General features: G+C 36.8%; 1 protein-coding gene across 4 annotated transcripts in view; it reads left to right on the top strand.

Annotated features, from left to right (window-relative positions):
- LOC149160104 (S-type anion channel SLAH2-like) overlaps nucleotides 1-21,254 on the top strand; it is a 208,592-nt gene that overhangs the window by 121,398 nt on the left and 65,940 nt on the right. Inside the window, exon 3 of one of the 4 annotated variants that reach the window (XM_089436609.1) lies at nucleotides 960-1,263. The exons of 1 other annotated variant lie outside the window; for it this stretch is intronic. The gene's annotated coding sequence lies outside the window, so the exon portion shown is untranslated. Of the gene's footprint in view, nucleotides 1-579; nucleotides 1,264-8,445; nucleotides 9,290-21,254 lie in introns of those variants that run through there. 2 more of the 4 variants (XM_089436610.1, XM_089436611.1) reach the window with 2 other exon arrangements.

Genomic DNA, 21,254 nt, shown 5'->3' with positions numbered 1-21,254 from the left:
AGAGGTTTTCCTGGGTGCTGAATCCATATACATAGTTAAAAAACTAGTTTAAATAACACAAATCAAAATTTCACCACAAATTTTTCCACCAAATTCTGACACTCTAAACTCCAAAAAATAGTACTAAAAACAACTCCCTAATCTCTTTAGTGACAAGTTTGATGAGTAACCTCTGCACAATAAAATTACCCTAGAAATTTTCCAAGGGCTGAATCAATATACACAATTACAAAACTAATTTAAATAATACAAATCAAAATTTCACCACAATTTTTTCCACCCAATTTTAACTCTCTAAACTCCAAAAAATAACACTAAAAACAACTCCCTAATTTCCTTTGGATTACGCGCTTTTCCTATGCCGAGAGGTCCATCAAAAAGTGTTTTTTCCACTTTGTCTGAGTTGGATGTGAATGGCTACTTTGTTTCGTTAAAGCTTTGAAATACGAGAACCGCTCACTCCACGATGAAGAAAGTTGCCTTTCTCGAAGCGACTGCCTTCAGGAAAATAAAGAGGAATTTGGCAGAAGTGCAGTTCTCGGATGTGGCGTCAGATAATGATTCAAGCTGTCATGTTATAAATCTTAGTTGTATATATTCTGGAGACATTTTTAGTGGCTGCAAGTCTCTTCTACAGGCTGTGTATGGTTATGCTGATAAATTGTTAAAATCCAGCCACACACCACTCAGTTCTGTAGAGATCCAAAGCTATCTACTACGATGTACAACGGAACTAACACAAACAAATCATGTGTTCCATTTGTTGGCCCACTTTCTCTATGTTACAATACTTCTTTATAAATTGTGTTGATATTGGTAACTTACCACAACCAAATTAAACAAAAGGCCGCTATGCTACAAATTTGAATCCTTTTCTTACCTGCTGTGCTAGAGTAGGTTAGGTTCTTTGTCTTACATGCTCTGTTAATTCCAGCGCTTTCGTTGTCCAATTGTAAAAGCTTCGGAGACCACGGCCTCCTTTCCACAGCCATTTTCACGATTGCCTCCTCAGTCCTGTAGCATAGTCAGTGGCACGCACGGAAGCTGGTTGGAGGGTCTGGTATCGGATTGAAGGCGTCAGATTACATCACGAAAGATTTTTGTTAAAGATAGAAGGCTTTACAAGAGCCTCGCAGCTTTCAATTGCGTTTTACACCAAGATTTGTGTTGACGAGGGTTCGATTTCCGTCATTTTTCAACCATAAATTCGATCCGCTAACTAGTTTTTCTTTGGTCGCGTGGACGGATTGTTGCTTCTTGCAGGTATTTTCACTAACATTAAGCTCAGATTTTCGGATTTTGATGGTTTTCGATGTACTTTGGCCTGAACTGTAAAATTGGGCTCCGCCGGGTTCGATCCTTGGACCGGTAATTTTGGCTAGTTTCCGTGAGCTTTTGATTGAATGCTTTGTTTTAGAATTCGTGCATTTAACCTTTATTACCAGAGATTTTTTGAAGAATATGGTGCGAGCTGCAACGTCTGAAGCTACTCTGTTGGCCGACAATTTTTGCAGGGATAAATTTGTTTATTTTCCAAAGCAACATTTTCATTCTTCGTTTTAAAATCATTCAATGCACTCTGTTAAACGCAGTGACTTAGGTATCATCCTTCGAGGAATTGAAACTGGAAATGTCCCAGGATATCATTCATTATGGAATTGAACCTGGCAATGTCCTAAGATATCATTCTTTATGGAATTGAACCCGGAGCAGTGGTGGAAATGAATTTGGATCAATGATGAAATGCTCCCAACAATTAGGGAAATTAGTCGAAGATGCAGAAAATTAATTTATTCATACGATCTTTGAGAACGAGTATCAAGTTGTTGGTGAACAAGTAGAGCGTCTCTGGTTCAAAGCAAGCCTGGCAGTTTTCCGCTCTACGTCAGCGAACAGGCCTTACTTAATCGAGGTTCTATTTCACGATCTAAGCTAAAGCATGTCTATGTGGCCTGGTAAATTAACGCGCTTTTAAATGATTTAAACTCCCGGCTCTTAGTTTCCACCAGGTGACGATCATCGGGCATTATTTAGTGTGCGGCCTGCATTGAATGCACGGTTGATATCTTTTCCAGCATTGGACGCTGTAGCAGCCGTGATAAGGTTAGAGGCCATTTGATTTAGCACAAACACATTAATGTGTCTTGGGTGAACTAACCTTTGCTTCGGTTCCATAGATACTGATTGCTGTCTTAAAGTGACCTTTAATTTAAATCAAGGTACCAGGAGTAAGGTAGAGCAAATTGTTTGATCAATGAGAGCTTTGGCACCAAGAATGAAATTGCTGTCTGATCTCTCTCAGTTGTATACCGTTAGCTTTAATGTACCCTGCATATCTTCCTCTTCTGTAAAAGAAAATTAAATCTGTTGGCTCATGACCAAATTTACCTTCGAAAAGCCACACGGCCGGCCTTTTTTAAGGTACGGTATTATCAGGTTTGCTCTTGCGTTTATAGAGGTTATCGTATGATCTTTACCTATCTAAGAACCTCTTTTAGCACATTGATGAACAAGAGCAATGGCGAAGTAGCACGTATAACTACTAGCAAGCCCAGAATAGTAGAAAACTCCCTGCTCTGTCACAGGCATCCATTCAGGGGTTAGATCCATAGGATCCATATGCATTCAATCCCGAAATATAAATTAGGAAACTTTGCTGTTGGGTTCCTGTAAGTATTTGTTACCATTACTCCGAAGGGTTTCTTTTATACTTTGGGAGAATTGGGGGAGCTTACGCAATGTCCTTAAGCCCGGAATAAATCGTCTGGTTGGCTTCAGCTTTCAAAATCCTAGCAATTACATAGTTGACTTTATCCTTGATAAAAATCTGCATGTGATAGGAGTAACTCTGTGCGAAGTAGCCCTTAATGAGAGGGCTTGTGAGGAATGACCCTCAGGCCTATAACACTTCTATTTGAATACATGAATGCCCGAAGCTAGTAATGCTACGAATTTCCTATGCTCATGACAAAGTGACTGGCTATGGTCGCGAGGTTTAAGAGATTGTCAACGTATGCAAATAAATTTACGGAGATAGGAGTGATATGAGTCTGTCAGGAGTTAAGGAGTTTTGGTTGGTGTTTGGAATTGACTTGTGTTTAAATTTTTAAAAATTTTATTTATAGTAAAAAGATACCAATAATATAAAAACAAGTCCCATGACCAATTCTGACTTGTAAAATTTTAGTGTTTAAAATTTATTTACAATAATTCCAACCGTGTTAATAGAGTTAAATAGAGTCTTGATACAACCCGCAGACCTCTATTCTATTTGCAAGTGATTCACCGTGGATGCAGTATTCATAATGCTTAAAGGTTTGTCTTATCTTCCCGCAGTACATGACAAAAATGAAGACTACACGCCATTTTAGAAACGAATTGTGTAATGCAAGTTATTCCATTCTGATAAATGATTAAAATAATAACTTTATAGATTATATAAAGCATGAGTGAAACATTCGTTTAGATGAGCTAGATGTGTTGGAGGGACATCCAATACGATCATGGCGTATAATCGAAGTATCGGCGTTTTATATGTTTCACTCAAATGGTAGTTTCATTGTTATAGATCCATAATTGTTACCATATGATATTATATGGTTAAAATTGCAATTTTAGGGTTTCTATTCTATAATACATAGGGTTGAGAAAAATATCATTAATTTGTATGGTTGTTTATATATATAAAAATAAATAATTATATTTATATTGTATTTAAGTTGAGTTAGTTTTAATATTTTTTTTTAATTAAGTTGAGTTTAGTGAAATGTTATTATGAGAATTGTGAGATATATTTTGAGATAGTTGAACTTGGAGTTGTTTGTAGTGTGATTTTTTGGAATTTGTGGGAAAATTTGAGGTGAAATCTTGATTTGTGTTATTTAAACTAGTTTTTTCACTGTATATGGATTCCGCACCATGAAAAACCCCTAGGGCAGTTCTATTGTGCAGAGTTTACTCATAAATCTTGTGATTTCAATGAATTCTTGCCGGCTTTTAGAGAAATTAGACCAGAAAAATCCACTAGAAAAACTTCCAAAAAGTCGCACTAAAGACAACTCCCAATTTTTTTAAAAGTGGTTCTCATCTTTAATCTTTCAAAAAAGTTTGAATTTCAGATTTGGTGGTGACCAAACATTAGCCAAACTAACTGGTTATATTGTATTACCCTAAACCTTAGTAAGGACTAAACTCTAGTGAAACTAACTTGTTATATTGTCTTAAGCTAAACCCTAGTGGGGTTTTAATTATGATTATATTGTTTAAGTTAGGTTAGTCTTTCATTTTTTTAGTAATTAGATTGAGTCTAGTGGGATGCTATTACGAGGATTGTGAGATGCCCTTTGCGATAGTTGAATTTCCCCTAAAATGGCTTTCATCCTCAATCTCTCCAGAAGAGATTTGAATATGAGATTTAGTGGTGACTAAACCCTAATGAAACTAACTAATCTACACCCCATAGATGGACTAACTAATCTACACCTCGTAGATAGGCTAGTGCATGTTAAATGAAAAAAGAAATTGTTTATAAATACTATTATGAAAATTGTAATTTATTTAACACTTTAATGTTGTTATCAAAATTGTGATTTGCTGAATAATAAAATACCATCGCCAAAATTATGATTTTCCCCATTAAAACACTGTTACCAAAATTATAATCTACATAATAATAAATTATTATCAAAAAAGTTATATAATACTTAACGCAATTAACTCTCCCGTTCACATTTCCTCCTCATAATAGTTTAACCCAAAATTTAATAAAATCTAAACACCAAACGACCTGATCTACCCCTCAAAAGTCAGTTACGAGTCTCACGAAGGTTGTAAGGGTATTCGTAGACAATGGACCATTGGTAGATCCTTGCGACAACACGCGAGCCTGTATTCTATTTTGCAGTTATATTCCGTCTTTATAATGCTTACAGGTCAGTGTTATCTTGACACAGTATATGACAAAAATGAAAAGAAGGCGATACGCCATTTGTAAAGCCCATATTCTGTATTGCAAGTTATTCACAAATATATATATATATATATATATATTTTTTTTTAACGATAACTTTATAGATTATATTAGACATAAAACATTGGACCAAGTAAAGACAATCTATTCGACCATGACGTATGCTCCAAGATTGATAGCCTCTAATATATAATGTGGAGGAATAGATTATTATTAATGCATGAACTATGTTGCTAGGTGGTTGTCTTATTCTATAATTATATGCGGCAAGACGGGCATTTAGATTAATAATGTGTGTACTATGTTGCTGGGTGGTAGTATTATTCTATAATAATAATAATTATATGGCAAGACGGGGATTTCCCCTATGTATCAAATGATTCATACTGCAATAAAGTAAGAGTCTTTCGTCACCTTATGCAAGCCGAGACCGTTACTTCAAAGTTCAAACTGCAAAAGGTGACAGCAATGTAGCTGGACTTTCCACATGTATAGATAACGACCAGCAGCATGCTACCGAAACTGTTTAAATCATTTTTTCAAAGGCGTAATGATATGTTATTTAAATGAGAATTTAACCAGGTGTCAGCATATAGATTTCAAGAAGGGAAAAAAATCCTAATAATTAATTGATAACCATTCGTAACAACCAGGCTTGCATATTAATTAAATTATAAGCAATCTTTCACAAAGTCAACACAAAATGACAATTTAAAGTGACAATGTAGCTAGACGTTTACTTGTATAGATACGGAGAACTAGCGTACTACTAATGATGCTCAAATGGGATGTCTGACCAGGTCAGCACATACATCTTCATCTTCAGGGAGGAAAAAGTTCGAATAATTAAATAATGAAGTTGTATATACTATGATTTTTCGGACTTTTCAAGTCTCAGAATATGTGGGAAGAATTTGAGGTGAAATTTTGATTTGTGGTATTTAAATTAGTTTTTTATTGTAAATATAAATTCAACACTCAAAAATCCCTAAAACACTTATTAATAAATAATAATAATTTATTATTTATTTTTTTATTTTTTATATTTCGAGTTTTGTATTAATTTTTGTTATTTTATAATATTTTAAAAATTGTTTATTTCAATTAATTTTAAATATTTATTTTTAATTTTTTTAATATTAATATTATTATTTATTTATTTATTTTAAATAAGTTATGATATTTTGAGTTGTTTTTTTGTTTAGATTTAGTGGTATTTCTTTTGGGATATATTTATGTTTTTATTTATTTATTTAATTTTTGTTGTGGTTTGATTTGTAGTTTTGTTAAGAGTTTTTGGTTGTTTAATTCTACTATTGTGGTTTAAATTATTTGAATAATGTTTATGCTGGTTAATTATAATTTATTTATTATTTATTATTTTTATAAAATTAATAAGTAGATAGACTCAACATTTTTCTATCATAAATTTAACAGAAATTATAATTCCAATTTATTAATGAGAATTTTGATTATGGAATTTTGTTCTTAGAGGTTTTGGTCTATTTTTCAATAAACATTATCTTCATAATTTTAGGAATTTTTTTTTATTAGTGAAATTTTTTTTTATGTGAAAAATAGATCCATATAGCATAGTCTAACTATTAGAGGATTTTGACTTTTTTTCTTTTTCCTTTTTGCTATTTTCTAGTCCATTTTGTTGAAGATTTTTAGAATAATAAGTCCAATGAATGCCTCAGAGATTTTTTGAAGAAATTGAATCTATTTATACATTACTTTTTAAACAATAAAAATCCATAATCTATTTTTTATTTTTTTTATCAAATTTTAATCCAAAAAAAATAACTAACTCTCTATTATTAAAACTTCAATCTACTTCTTTTGAAATTTTATATTCTAAATTGATTACATAAGGATTCAAATCCCTTTGAAATTATCACATAAAATGTAAACTTTATTAATAATTATAACATTTTTAAAATGATTCTATAAAATATATTTAATAACATTCAATCTTACATTATATGATCTATATAGATTTAATAATTTAGAAAGTATGTTAATTTTTAATTTTAAATATTTAATTATTAGTTTTGGAGAAATAATTAAAAAATAAATGCTATATTAGATAAATTATCTTTTAATATTTTACAAATCTAAAATTAAAATGAGTTTACATTATTATTATTATTATTTTTTAATTTATTTCTTTTTTATATAAAATTACTTCAAATTTTTATTTTTATATATATATATATATATTTATATAAAAATATTTTAATTTTTGGGTGGAGAATATATCTTAAAATTGCTTTTGCTTGATTAAGAGATTGTTTTCGTTAGATGTAAGGAAATAGGGTAGGCCAAGACTCAAAAGCATGTGGCACTAGTAAAAACCTCTCCGCGTAGACCAAGACTCAAAATCATGTGGCACGAGTGAAAACCTCTCTGCTTAGCCCAAGACTCAAAAGCATGTGGCAAGAGTGAAAACCTCCCCCCGTAGCCCAAGATTCAAAAGCATGTGGCATGAGTGAAAACCTCTCTGCATAGCCCAAGACTCAAAAGCATGTGGAGGAGTGAAAACCTCTCCCAGTAGCCCAAGACTCAAAAGCATGTGCCATGAATGAAAACCTCTCCTCTTACAGGTTCACATGTAAGGAAACATGGTAGCATGTAAGGAAACAAGGTAGCCCAAGATTGAGAAGCATGCATGTGGTAGGGGTAAAAACCTTTCCCTTTATGGTCCACAAATGGATAATTCCAAATAACTCGATTTTCCTTGAATAACATTGATTAATCAACTTGCATTCCAACATAGCAATTAGTAATAATTATCCCAATATAAATTTGACAATTAAATTATAATAAGTTTTCCACCATTAAAAAATATTATTTTTTATTTTTTAAGAATTAATTAATTTTAACACATAAATTATAATAATTTTTTTTTTTTTTTTTTAAATTAATTAATTTTAACACATATAATCACAATAACAGCTTAGTAAGCCGCCCCCATGGATACCGATTTTCTACGATCCTTAACTTTCATTTGAGCTTCATCTCCACATCCATAACACACACACACGAGGAAAATATATTTATCAATCTCTTTCCCTTCATTTGTGCTTACCCTAACAGCTTTACAGGTATTGAAAATCTCACAAATTATCTTTAATTGTGATGTTTTTAACGATGTTAGAAAGCTGACATCTGGACATTCACATAGCAAAATAGTTCAATATATATTGTAGCAGTGAAACTATTTCTAGCGTCGTGGAGGTTAAAATTAATTTATCTCATTCTACCTCTCTGAGAAATCTCTTTCTTAGAGCAGGCAAACAATCCAGCTGGAATGACTAATGACGAGTCATACCTCTGAATACTATTCCAGACGGCGCGAACCACTCTCAGACGGACAGGTAAGTATGCACTACATTGACATGTGGGCTTAGCATATCCGAAAATCCCAGATCGCCTCGACTGAAACTAATCCCGATAAAACGTTCAGCCTACCGAACAATTGTTATGGCTGAAAACTCGTATTGGCGAGATCCGACGGCCATTTTGGCCTTGGGGCCCGAAATGGAATAACTAACAGACATCCGAGAGATTATCGGAATTCCATAAAACAAAAAATTGAAGGTGCCTGGAGCTGGAATTTGATCTAATATATTTTATGGTTGGGGCGGATTTAAAAGTTGCCGCAACATGGTCGGATTCCCTGAACTTTCGATATCAAATTTTTACCGAAAAGGTCACTTTATATTAAAAATTACCTTACCCCGTTTATCGATTGATGTCAAATTTGTCCCTCCAAAAAGGCCTTTTTCTTTTAAAGAAGAACTGACTCCGTTTAAATTGCTCTTGCCCCTCATAATTTTAAATTGCGCCAACTGCCGCCGACTTCCCCAAGCCCACTCGACGCGGAATATTACAGCAATCATTTTCACTGTTTTCTCTGGTAGCACCGTCTCGCTGACGGAAGCTGCTTTCTCCGTCCATTAGCATTCCTGCACGTTGAGAGAAGTTCCGACCATTAAGGCTAAAAAGAAGCCCCTGCTAGCTGGAAAGTGAATTGTGCACAAAATTAGGGTACTTGACGTGATTTCAGGTGGCGATCGATAACTAAGTATATGATTTTGAGTGCGACCCTCTACTTCAGAAGAGAGGACATTCAGATTGACAAAGATTAATACGAGCCTTGCGGCTTTAAATATCACATTCACGTCTAGATTGTGCTGCTGAGGGTTCGACTTCCGTCTTCATGTGTTGCGAAATTGCTCAGGCAATTTTAATCAATAAATTGGCTGGTCAACTGATTTTTCCTCTATTGCCTCAGCGGTTTCTTGCTTGCTGCAGGTATTTTGGTATTTTTAGTTAGATTGAGTTTTAAAATCCCGATATTAAAGGTTTTTCATGTTCTTTGCTTTGAACTGCAATTTTTTGGCTACCGATGATTTTCTTTTGAAGACTATAGGGTGTAATTACTGAAGACTTAATTTGCGTTTCCTGAGTCTGCAGTATTTTTCCTATTCCAATGCAGTATTTTGTTTATGCCAATGATTTGAGTGCCTGGTTTAAAGCGAGGTTGGTGTTTTTCCGTACTCCATTAGCTAGATCAAACATCATTGCCTTTGATTAATAGATGTTCTGTGATCACAATTTCAGTTAAGTTACACGTGAATTCTGTATATATATTCTATTGTTGATTTTATATTATTTCTGGCCAGTCAATGCACTTCCTTAACATTCTCCTCCTCGTGCTTCGGATGCATTTCATCATCAGTGCAATTAGGTTTGATTACTCTATGCTGCCTCTTCTAAATGTTACTACATCAGTCTTAAAGGAATCACAGCCAGATCGGATACAAGTTAGCCACACTATAAAGGCAGTATAATGTTATGTTTATCAAAATTGCATCTCCAGCTTTAGTTCGGGCCTTAAAATTTGGGGACCAGAATCTGCTATTTGGCTTCCCCTCGATATTCATATGAAATTAATGACGCCTTATTCAGTAGATATCTCTTAACACTATGCACATTTGAAATGTATGAAAATACCATGTCAGAAGTGATTCAGAATCGGATCAATCCTCAGATACCTCTTAATACTATGCACATTTGAAATGTATCAAAATACCATGTCAGAAGTGATTCACAATGGGATCAATCCTCAAAATATAGTTGGGATCAATCATATATTTATCATAGACTCACTTTAATTATGGATTTATCATTAAGGTTGATTTATTTTTAAATTTAAACTCTTAGGTGGTTTTTTTTTATTAATATTAAAAGGTAGAAAGTAAGACATCAATTTTATTTATTTATTTATTTTTCAATTTAGTTTACTATCATCACATAAGTGACACATTTCTTCCACCTTTGGTTGTAATAACAACTTCCTATCAAAGCAAATATATAATGAATTTCACTAAAATAGATGCATGCTCCACGTCCTCTCCCTTCTTTAACTTTTCACTTCCCTTTTTTCTCTACCATTTAAATGAGTGTTTATAAACATTGAAGTTGGTAGAGACTGTAGAGGTAGGACTTAGTGTATCCATCTCCATAGGCTATAGTCCTCCATAAAGAGATAAAAACCCAAAATATCTATTGTGGGCAAATTTTGGGTCAGTTGGGCAAAAAAACCCAAAATTGGAGTTTTGAGTATGGTTCACTCAATCAATTAAAAAAGATGAAACCCTTAGAAAGTCTATAAATAGAAGAGGCTTGAATTCATTTTGGAGCATCAAATGTGAATCATTTCATCTATTTTGAGCATTGGCTCTAATGGTTTTAAGACCCCTTTTTTCCTTTGTTAATTTCAATGGTGAAAGATCCCACCCTATTTGACTTTTCTTTCTTTCTCCCTGTTCTGGCACAAGAAGTCCTTTGAAGGGATAATCATTTTTTGGAGAGTTTTATCTACAAACAACGAGGTTTTCTCTCTTTTTGTTTGGGCCAAGGACAATTGGAGGGCAACGAAGTCTACTTGTATTATGTCTGACTCGAAAACATGGACTGAAGTAAAACGAAATCACTTGGTGATTTGATCTTGTTTTGGGCACAACATTCTTGAAGTTTTTTCATTGGCACAAAAATTCTCTTCTAACAGACGACGAAGTTGTGGGATGATTTTGGTATTAACACATATTAAAGTATCCAAAAACCAAGCTCAGTTTAACCCTTGCTCTGGCCAGGACGCCCCTTTAAACAAGGTTCGAATATCTTCAATGAGGGTAGCGAAGCACAGTTTCGAACCCTGCAATTATTCAGAGACAGATTAAGAATTTTTGGAATGATATCCTCTTAAAACTAGCGAGAGGAAGTAATCAAAAGCCTAGATGTGGTACATGTTGGTTCTTGATTGCGATTTGTGAATTCAACACTAATCTGGATTGAATGCGAAGAGTTACTTCAAAGGGAACGTGGTCTTCGTGCTTCAACAAGAATCACTTCTTGTCACAGGAAGGGCTTGTGATCCCTCAATAGAGTTGAGTTGCACAATGTGTTCTTCCAAAAATCTGAAATCAACCCCTCCTGAAGATTGTGGTGAAAAATCACAGAATTTAAAGTCGCTAAACCAGACCCCGACATGGAAAACGAATTAGGAGGACTAAATCTGTTTAGAGTTTTGGAATCATCAGTTAGAAAGAATTTTAGAATTCTTGATTACGTTTTTGTAGCATCAAATATGTTCTAGCCATGAAATTGTTGGAGAGGAGAATACATGAGATCTCCAAGACCCAGAAATCGTTTATGGAAATTCCACCTAGAAGTGACTTAATTAGTATTAATTAAGTCAAGGTGAGAATCATCTACAAACTCACACAGATTGATTCCAAGATGATCCTAGTCATCGATTAAGTTTTAATCTTGTTCGTTGGTGCCCCAACAGTGGATTATAAAAGGAAGTCGATGGGAACTTGGAGAATACACTTGAGATCACTAGAAATTTGATTTCTTTGGCAGATCGATTTCCAGAGTAACAACAGTCAGTTGCCGGAGAGCCAGAGATTGAAGCAATGAGGGGCAGTGACAGTGAGTTCGGATGAAGCTTTCCAGATCCAAAGAGGTAGCAACAAGAGGGTCGAGTTATTCCCAGTGAGGTAGCATAGATGACTGCGCAGTTGCTTCAAATTGACAGTTTGATTTGCTGGAGAGAAATTCATTCTCAGATCCAGAGGTTGGGTAAAGGTTCCAGAGTGCCGAAGAGATGATTTCCTCAGCAGAGGCAGTCAAAACGACTTCATTAGAGAATGGTTGGAGGCTTGACGTCAAAGAGACTGCGCAGAGCAGTGCAGAGGCTGATGCAGAGGCTTCAGGAGGTCTGGTTTTCTGAAGGGAGGGTGTGTCGAGATTCCTTGTGGAGGAAGGGTAATTCCCTTCAATAATTTTGCCCAGATATTCTTGTTGTTTGGATTGCTATTTGGGCATCCATAGATGTACTCAGATTTTCATTGCTGCATAATAAAATAAAACCCTCATTTGCTACACTAGTTTTCCCGCATTGGGTTTTTCCAAGGACTTTTGTCCAAAAACAATGGTGTTATTTTTTGTGTGTGTGCTAGTATTTTCTCAGTTCCAATGCTATTTATTTTTCGTAGTTGTATTTGTGAAGGTTGCAGTGTGTTTATTTTGATGTTGTTGTAGCAATACACTGAATAATTAATTTATCAGTTAGGAGAAATAATACCAGTTGGTGCAATAGGATTCCATATTGGAATTTTCACATGGTATCAAAGCGTGATTGATTAGCTGGAGAGCTTAGAAGTGAAAGAAGGAATTTCACTATTTAGTAAGAGCAATAGGCTGAAATTCCCAGGGGTAGTGCAGTGCATTACCAGGCAGGCCAGTTTGCTTGAGGAAGTTCAATTTTTCAGAGAGGTAGAAAAGTTCGAATTTCCAGATTGAGTGATTCTAGCATGCAGAGGGAGTAACTCAGATTTCTTGTTGGGAAAATTTCTAGCTAGATGCAGAGAGTTTTTTAGCATTTCACTGGAGCAAAACCAACGTTGGGTGGAAGAGAAAAGCACACAGTAGAGGGAAAATTTTCCTCAGGGAACTTCGAGTCTCAGAAGTTTGAATTTCCAGTTGCAAATTGGCAGTAACAACTTGCAGGATCACACATTCCAGAAGGGAGTGTGAGTAGCAAAGTAGTAAGCGAGCACATGGAAAGAGGGAGTTTTTGACATTATCAGAGATGGCCACAACAGGACTTAGAGATCAGGATAGGTTGGATGGCTCCTCCAACTATGTCATTTGTAAGGCTAGGATGTCCTTCCTGTTGGATGAATATGGCCTAGAGCTCTATATAGACAGCATTGTGGCAATTCCCCAGGATGTGGATTAGTTGAAGGAATACAATAAGGAGATGGCGCATGCGAAGAGGTTGATCCTGGATGGAATCTAGGACCATATAGTCTCACACATAACTGGCAAGGATATTGCCAAAGAGGTGTGGGATGCTCTCGCCATGCTATATCAGGGCACTTCCGAGCAGCGGAAGATGTTCCTGGAGGAGAATACTCAAAGTAGTAAGCGAGCACAGGGAAAGAGGGAGTTTTTGACATTATCAGAGATGGCCACAACAGGACTTAGAGATCAGGATAGGTTGGATGGCTCCTCCAACTATGTCATTTGTAAGGATAGGATGTCCTTCCTGTTGGATGAATATGGCCTAGATCTCTATATAGACAACATTGTGGCAATTCCCCAGGATGTGGATTAGCTGAAGGAATACAATAAGGAGATGGCGCGTGTGAAGAGGTTGATCCTGGATGGAATCTAGGACCATATAGTCTCACACATAGCTGGCAAGGATATTGCCAAAGAAGTGTGGGATGCTCTTGCCATGCTATATCAGGGCACTTCCGAGTAGCGGAAGATGTTCCTGGAGGAGAAGCTGATATGTATCAGGATGCAAAAGGGGGAAGGCATAGATCCCTTCCTCACCAGGATTCAGGAGGTTCGGGACCAGCTTGCAGCTGTTGGGGTAGTGCCTCAACCAACAGAGTTAGTGGGATTGACACTAAATAGTGTCTCTGAGGAGTGGCAAGTATTTGTCCAAAGCATATTGGGCAGAGACAAGCTACTAGAGTGGGACAGGATATGGGCTAATCTATAGCAGAAAGAGTTGAGGCAAGCTTTGCTAAAGAGCTCCATCAACAACAACAGTAGCAGCGGACCGAAGGTGGTGAAGGAGGAGGAGGAGAATGTGGCCCTTGCATCAAAGGATCCTAGTCAGGGGCAGGGGGAACAAAGAAAGAAGAAGAGTGACCTGTCAAAGGTCAAATGCTTTAGGTTTGGTGAGCTTGGTCATTACAGCATGTAGTGTCCTCTCAGGAAGGACATCTTGGAGAATTAGGACCAGCAGGCAGCTTCTGCAAAAATCGATCGCTGTCCTCCAGATTGGAGGAAGACTTCGCGATGTTCGCAAATATACCTCCAAGAGTAAGGTGGGGAGATTTGGTACTGTAGTCCTAGAGAACTGCAGAGATTGGGCAGGGTGCTTGAGGAGTCCACCTCATGGATCATTACTTGGCTACAGGGGCCCACAGTATTCACTAACAAGATGGATCATTGGCAATTGATGTAGTCAGAGATCGAGTGATAGTTGCGGAGACTAGTAGCAGCCAGATGCTGGGAGCGCAGTGCAGAGCTGGTAACCATGTAGATGGCATAGTGCAGAGTCAACAACAACGCAGATTCCTTAGTGACAATGCAGATGCTAGTAGCAATTAGAGACTCAGGAGACAAATGCATCATACTGAACATAGTTGATTCAGTATTTTGGATGCTTTTCAATTGCAAATGTCGCAATTGTAGCAACAACACATGAGAGGTAGTTGCAGTGCAAATGCAGAGTTGGCAGGAGTATGGCAGTGTCAGCAGCAACACAAATGCAACATCAAATTTGCGTAGTAGTTGGTGGGAAGCAACAACCAAACATCAATAGTGTGACAAGAAATGATACAGAGAGAGAGTGTTGTGGTAGGGTGTGTAGCACTAGAGCACTTTCCTTGCTAAGAGGGAGTGTTAATTTTTGTAGCATCAGATGTGTTTTAGCCATGAAATTTGGCGGAGAGGGTATAATACATGAGATATCCAAGACCCAGAAATAGTTTCTAGAAATTCTACCTAGAAGTGACTTAATTAGATTATTAACCAATTTTTTTAAATGTTTCCTAAGTCTAAACTTAAGAAAACTGGTTAATTAATCAATATTAACTATGTGAAGGTGAGAATCATCTAGAAACTCACACAGATCGAATCCAAGACGATCTTAGCCATCGATTAAGTTTTAATCTTGGTCGTTGGTGCCCCAACATTGAATTAGAAGAGGAAGTCGATGGACACTTGGAGAATACACATGAGATCACCATAAATTCGATTTCCTTGGCAGATTGATTTCTAGAGTAGCAGCAGTCAGCTGTTGGAGAGACAAAGATCGAAGTAGTGAGTGAGGGGCAGGGACAGTGAGTCCGAAGGAAGTTTTCCAGATCCGGAGAGGCAGCAACAAGAGGGACGAGTTATTCCCAGTTATTCTGAGTTATTCGACTTGCTTAATGGAGGCCACTTTATGAGTTCAATTTGGTTGGATGCTACACACATGTCTCTTCATCTCTCCACTTGGAATTCGATTTCCTTTTTGGGATCTTCTCCATGTCCATTTGTCACTTGGTTGCTACATTGGGATTTTCTCCCACTTCTCTGTATAATAGAGATTTGTGCTCTTACTTTGGATCATCATTACTAGCTATTGTGCTTGCGGAAACTTTGGTGCCTTGTACACTTTTTCAGAAATTGAAATAAAAGACTTTGGGGGCCTCGTTCATGAGTTGTTGTTCATTTGAAGTATGATGATTGGTTGACTATTGGTATAATTTCTTTTTCTCGTGCTTTGATTTATGTTATTTCCATATGCTCTTGTAAATTTGTTAATGTAAAGTTATCTTGCATTGACAATTGATTTAGAAGTATGCTCTAGGTGTAGAAATCTCTAGTTATTTTCCAATAAATTTCTAGAGTTTTCTTATCATTGCTTATTTGCTAGATCTATATGGGACTAATGTTTGATTGAAGTGTTGTAGAGGAAAAATCTTATTGGGATCAAATATCAAGCGTGAGGGGAAGTCTTTGGAGAGACCAACCCACTCTTGACACATTCTCTAAGGAGCTCTCATTGGTTCTTTGAGTTTCCATAGTTTTATCTTATAAAGTGTTTTTTTTTGGTAGGGGTTTTCTTGGACATAGCTTGTATAGAAGCAAAATATTTCTAAATTTAAATATCTTTAAAAAATTGTGTTTTCATTGATTTTATTTAGCTAGTTGGGAGCATTTTCCAAACTAGGCAATTGATGGGGTTCACTCCCATCACTTGATTTGGTTTTGTACACTATTTTGTATCATACTTGTTCATTTTACATGCTCTCTCTACACTAATTGTGTCTTGGTTTTGCAGCCCATAGTTGGAGTTTTGATAATAAGTGCCTTGAGGAAAGACCATTGAAACTCTAACTATTTTTCTTGTAGAACCTCTCAAGCATTCAAGATTCATTCTAAGGAGGTCGTAGACACTAGAAACAGATGCAAAGAAGGCTAGGCCATGGGCTTTTTGGAGCTTGTAATTTTCTAATTTTAGAAGGACTTCATTGGCCTTTGAGCTTACTGTTACCCACCATTTTGTGGGTAATATCCCTAGGATATTTTTTTTCTCCAAGATGGTCCTCAGTCGGCAGCCAAAAACTAGCTCATTGTGCTATTTCTCTACCACCTGAGCCAACCATGTGGTCCTTCGCCCATCTGCCATGATCATATGTTTGAAGGTGGGCCTCCCAAACTTAAAGGTATGCCTTGTCATTTGGAAATTGAGTATTGTAGTTTGCTTATCATGGACATTTCTGGGCATGGATTAATGGGGGGATTCAACAAAAAGAATGGGCTAGGTATGTGCTCTTGTCCCCTAGACCCCTTTAAGTTATTAACCTTGGATTCTAGTCTTGTGGGATCTCTTTTACTGACCATTTGGCTCTAGGGATGGTATTTCATGGGAAACTCCAATTTTGGTTGCGTGGTTCCGCTTATTTATTCGCTTATATTACCGTCTTTCCATTCATTATTACCCTATTCATCATTTCTCCCACCTGGGTCCACATCCCTCCATTGGGTCCACATAGGGTTATCACGCTCCTTCCCCTTTCCCACATCTTGGGTCATGGCCTGGAATGAAGGTCGGAGGTTGATGTAGCGAAAAAGAAAGATAAAAGCATACATGACCACATTCAATAGGAAAATGTACCACAAAATGCAAAATATGGTCGGGACAAACACATTTAGCACATGGGAAAAAGCCAATACATCAGTTCTACCCCATTATCATGGCCATCACCCTGGTTCGTACAGGATATATGAAACTCCTTCATCATATAGGAACCCATGATTGTCCCAACCCCTGGTGGCCAATGCACCACCCCACCTTAAAAAGGGGTATTCACTGCTATATCTTATGCATCATGCTCTCACCCCTTGAGCCTTGAGTAGTTAATCAAATAAAATCATAAAAAGGCAAAAGGCATATAAAGAAGGATGGAAAAATTAAGGTCGGGGCACTTCATGTACCACGATTGTTCCCTCCTATACATTATAAACTCAAGTGTGGGCTTCCCTCTTATTAGTTACCCTTGTACCCCAAGATGTGACCCAGGGCTGCCCCTTCTCATCCCTACTTCATTCACCTATCCGTCACATGCCACCACCTTTTGAAGGATGTACCCTGACTATATCATCCCTTTAGAAGTAGAAACCACCTAATAGGATTGTTGGTTAACCCCATTTGGAGTTTAGGAGACATTGACACATCCCGAAGCCCATTATGGAATGACAGGCCACTATGAAGTCCCCACCTGTGGTCCATGATTTGGTAAACCCATTTACTTGATTTCTCTAATGATTTGTTGTACTAGAAGGCTAGGGGATGCATTGGATCTTATGTAGGATTGCAGATGGTCTCCATTTTGGGTTTGGTCTCCCTATACGGGGTCTTAATCCTCTAGAGGGCTACACTGGCACATGTAGGGTGAGCGTTGAGAGCCATGGGCCTCCATAACAACGGACAACACTCCATGGATCCCCACAACCATTCATATATTTTTCGTGGTTCACTTATTGGATGAGGAAGATGCACCTAATCCATCATGCCCAATTGGCCCCAGATTTGCACCATACACTTGGTAGATGATCCAGGACTTGCATGATGGTGTGGCATCACCTACACCATCATCATAGCCCTTGCAGGTGATCTACAGGCATCTTTGATTTGTTTGGAGACCCATGAGGACACTTGTGTGCCCTCACATGCCATTTGGGGCACCACAGGTTATTACAGGGGGCCAACCCTTTGTCCGCTACTTTTGAGGGTCCTATTCTTCATTGTGGTACCCATGGACCTCATTAGGCCTCTTAGAGGGCCCTACGACATGCATAAATTATTATTTGACCTCTTGAGAGGTTTACTTCTTCATTTATGAGCTAGTTTGGTCGGCTTGTAACTAAAAGTTGAGTTATTAGAACATTATTTTATTTTTGGGGCTTATGTAGGCCAAAGAGGCTAATTCAAACTCCCAAGTTGTGTATAAATACAAGTGAGATGAGCTCATTTTCTCATCATCACTTTGGATTGGATCTTTTCTCTTTCGAGAATTTCACACTTTTTCTAGAGGATGAATTGGAGGTTTATGGATGAATTGTGATGTGTGGATATTGGTCTATCTTCTCTTGGAGTTTCTCTTTTGTCAATTGTGAATGGTTGGATATATTCTGTTACATGTAAGTACATGCTTTTAATGTTATTGTTGTTTTACTTTGTCATATACATTGGAATGGGATTTTCACTGTTCTAGGGCTAATTGCAGCATGCATTTGTTGTTTAAAATTGTGGAATTTTGTCTCTATTATAACATCTCTCAATGCATGGGCCATGTAATATGAATGAAATCTCCTAGGGGTAATTCTATCAAATAATTTGACCTTGATAAGCCATTTCCTTTGCACATCGAAGTATAAAAGTTGCAAAATTCCTTCTCCTTGACCAAGAAGGCTAGAAAAGTGGTCTTGAGGCCTCCTTGACTGGGAATCAAGAAATCCTACTCATATTCATCATAGACTCTGTTGACCACTACATGTCAATGACTCATAGCAGTACACCCCCTTCTTTCTCAAAAGGGATAGCGCTTGATCAATGTGTCTATGCCATTCGACTATCATCATCAACCTAATCATGTTATATTGTTAACCCAGTCTGCATGTGTAAATTGTAAATAATCCTTGCAGATCCGTGTCATGTATGTAATTGCCTAGGTAAACCTAATTTTCTGGTGATGATCTACATTCCAGAATGTTTTTTGTTTCACCGATCCATGATCGGCAGAGTTTTCCTTCAGCCTTACCCTAAAGCCGGAATGGATTTTGTCATTAGAATCTTATGTGAGTCCTAGTGTGTTAGATCGAGTCTATGTAAAAATGATTTGGGAATAATCCTAACTATTTGGTTAGGTTATTTTATTACAAATTGCTTGATTTGCTAGATTACGTTTGTGTCGCGGAACTGGGTAGTCTATGGGGGTCTATATCAAATGGGTTTTCCCCCTTGAGATGTAAAAAAAAAAATCATGTGTAAAATGTCTAGATGGTTAAAAAAATACTTTGTCCCCTCATAAGTCCTAGGTCCTTGGTAAATTTAAATTTTCCAAAGGCTAAATTCGAGGGTCCTTTAAAAAATTAAATTTTAAAATGTCTAGGGACTAAGGTTAGTTGATTATTTTGCTAAATTTTATGCCCTTGGTCCCTAGGGTTAAGTCAAAGTCAAAATTTTGAGGAAATTAATTCAAAAGTTTAATTTTTGAATTAATTAAAATGCATTTAATTGATAATTTCGAATTTCCTCAGTAATTTAAAATTTCGACGGATGAGATTAAAAGAAATTTTAATCCTCATCAATGGTCGAGATTACTTTGACAAGGATCACTCAAACTAGCCATTGGAAGATTTGTCTTTAAATAGGAGGTCAGTTTTCAGTTGAGATCATTCGATCTTCGAGTCGTGCGTTAAGTGAAAGCTCTCTTGTAATCGTTTTTCATGTGCAATAAAGAAAGACTTTGGGGTTAATTTCTGTTGGTGTTACTCTTTTTGGAAATGTTGTAAGATGTTTTATTTTCATGCATAAATTTCCTTTCAGCCATTGATAATAGCTTTATGAAGAGTGATTTAAGCACAGGTATCTTGTTTGATCATTGGGGTTTCAATGGTAGTTTAAATTCTGAATATAATGGCAGGTATCTCCATTAAATTTGACTTTTATTGTCGTTTTCTCTCTCTATGTTAATGGTTGAATTGAGTTGTGCACAAAATTTTTGATTTTGAGATCGTCAGGCATTCGGGGAATTTTTCAGTTGGACCAGCCAACTCCCTATCAACATTTTTTGAAGGGCCCAGCTTGATTGAATCCCAGCTTGTCATTAGAACTTCCATTGTTGATGCATGAAGGGTTTTCTTTGAAGCACCTCACTTTAAACTTAAAAAAAAAATGGCTGCTTAGACCCTTTAGCTTATGAATACTGTAATTATTTAGTTGGTCTTTGGGGTTTTAGTTTCATCATTGCATATATTGTTTATGGGTGTTTTGTTTTTGCCATTGCAGGTACAGATCTGAAAGGGAATTCTTGTTTGAAGCCATATCTAGGCCATAGAGGGTAAGATTTGGCCTCAGAATCAGCTCTTGCAGGGGTATTTATTTCAGATCTGGAAACTTTTTTGTGGGATTTTCATCTGGAAATTCTGAAGCGGAAGAATATCACTTTAATCACAAATTTTTGAGAAAATTTTTGAGGGTTTACTAGCCTTTGGTTGTGTTTTTCTTTCTCGGGAAAATTTTGAAATTTTTTTGATTGCTCCTTGGGGTCTGTTTAGGCAGAATTATTTTCAAATTTGTTTCAAGGGTTTTTTGCCTCGGATTTATCCCTAGCCGTTGGCTATCCCCTCCTCTCATTGTTACCAGAACAACAATTCTCCTCGCAGTTGCATCCTTATGTTATTGCTCCTTTTCAAAGCCTTCAACGCAGCCATTGCCATTCCTTATACGCTGTTCTCGCACTCATCAACTCGCAAGATGGCAGCCTCACGTGCTAACTCTGCATCCCTCCATTCTGCTGCATGCATATCCAAATCCTTCACGCAGCTCTTCGTTGCCCAGCATCCATCTGCAAGGAAATCGCAACTCCCTTTCATCGTTGCTGCTCTGCGTCTACCTGCACAAGCAAACTCA

Source organism: Pinus tabuliformis, chromosome 5_2 (genome assembly GCF_031772625.1).
Source record: "Pinus tabuliformis cultivar Carrire ecotype Pingquan chromosome 5_2, CPIR1, whole genome shotgun sequence".
Classification (NCBI taxonomy): Eukaryota; Viridiplantae; Streptophyta; class Pinopsida; order Pinales; family Pinaceae; genus Pinus; species Pinus tabuliformis.
The sequence above is the reverse complement of the archived record's forward strand: the minus strand, read 5'-3'. Positions and strand labels throughout refer to the sequence as shown.